The sequence below is a fragment of the Vigna unguiculata genome, unplaced genomic scaffold, assembly GCF_037176805.1.
Source record: "Vigna unguiculata cultivar grain cowpea cultivar isolate G323 ecotype 2 unplaced genomic scaffold, ASM3717680v1 ptg000387l, whole genome shotgun sequence".
Classification (NCBI taxonomy): Eukaryota; Viridiplantae; Streptophyta; class Magnoliopsida; order Fabales; family Fabaceae; genus Vigna; species Vigna unguiculata.
In genome coordinates, this window is record NW_028197022.1 from 38,434 (window position 1) to 40,000 (window position 1,567).

Below are 1,567 nucleotides of genomic sequence, written 5' to 3' on the forward strand. Positions count from 1 at the left end.
ATATGGAAGGGCTGTTTTGTTGATGCATTCCTGTTGAAGTTGAAAAAGAGACAAACACTCATGTTTCAGCTCCCGGATCTGCTTGGATTCTCGTAGAATAAGAGGAGCCGTCTTAGGAAATGACTGAACTTAAAAGACAGATGCCACCGCTGCGAGGCGAGGGAGTAACTTGTCTGATCTTGCGGTGCACTCACTCCCGTTACGAGAATGAAATGACGCCCCAGCTCGACTCGAGACCAAGACTCCTTACAACACAACTCGCACCAATAGCGGCACTGAGCGGCCGGAGATTGATTGAAAAGGCAGCCGCCCCTCCCCCCGCCTACCTACTCGTGCTCGTAGCTCGATCGGAGGTTAAGAGTGTGGTCCGGCGGAAAAACAGAAGTCGTCCGTATCAAGTGATACGTTAATTGCTCAGTAGTGCTTCGCCACTACCGTTGCTGGCGGAAATAGCTTAATGGTAGAGCATAGCCTTGCCAAGGCTGAGGTTGAGGGTTCAAGTCCCTCCTTCCGCTCTTGGCTTCGTCCGTCGTTTAGTGGTAACGAGTAGAGTAGGCATCGCCTCTCGATCCAATCCGTCTTTCCCTGGCCTCCCCACCACACTCTTGATACGAAAGAAACCTCCCGCCATAGAATAGAGAAGAAAGAGATAAAAAGTCTGGGTCCCCTCGATCACCCTTCCCTTGAACCTGAACTGGTCGAGAGAGATGAACCCGCACCACATTTGATAACCTTCGAACCGAAACCCCCAACTCTCCATGGAATTCCAGAACCTAAACAACTCAATTGAGAGCTCCGTGACCGGTTCAATTCAAGGGAAGGTCCACCAATAATGGAAAGGCCATCCCCCTCCCTATCCGTTTCTTGATCCCTCATTCCACGAATTCGTTGTTACTGATTCATTCAAGGACTGAAAGCTTTTCGTTTTATGAAAAGGCATAGACTCCCCACTTCTTTGTCTTATTAGCGCAGGTCTTCGTCAATGATGAAAGCCGCTTAACTGAAGACTCGAGTTGAGAAAGAGGGCTAGGCCAAGGATAGGAGGGCTTTCAGGGACTGGGACGGGTGGATTCTAGAGCTAGGGGCGGATCAGAGGTTTGTCCATTGGGATTGGGCATGGACGAGCGGGCCAGCAAAATGAAAAAAAAACTTATCCCATCGCATCATTAACCGGTGTAGGATTCAAGATCAGGTCCAGGATTCGAGTCAAATCGACCTTCCCTCTCATCTCAGGGTGAGGCAAGGTAGCTTGCTCAAATGTTCGTTGTTCAATATCTCGGCAGCTCAAGAAGGAAGTTGGACTAGCTGCTCCCATTCCTAAAAGCCCGGAGTGGATTCTAGGGGAAGGGCGGAGCCTCACCTTGCAGTAGGAAGGTCTTCGTTGCTGGGACGGGTTCAAACTGGACTGAAGGGAGGAGGAATGAAAGACTCCGATCTTACTGGGGATTCATCACTGGCTAGGGCGAATCAAAGCATGGGCATCTGCAAGTAAGAGGGAACAGTAGATCGTCGATTGAAGAGCCAGGTCAGTCAACTTCTATTGGGACTTCTATTGATTCGACTAGAG

The 1,567-nt window shown here is 50.0% G+C and overlaps 1 non-coding gene across 1 annotated transcript; it reads left to right on the forward strand.

Annotated features, from left to right (window-relative positions):
* The first annotated feature begins 443 nt into the window (after positions 1-443).
* TRNAG-GCC (transfer RNA glycine (anticodon GCC)) lies at positions 444-515 on the forward strand. Its single transcript has one exon. It is a non-coding gene; the product is annotated as a tRNA-Gly (tRNA).
* Positions 516-1,567: the final 1,052 nt, after the last annotated feature.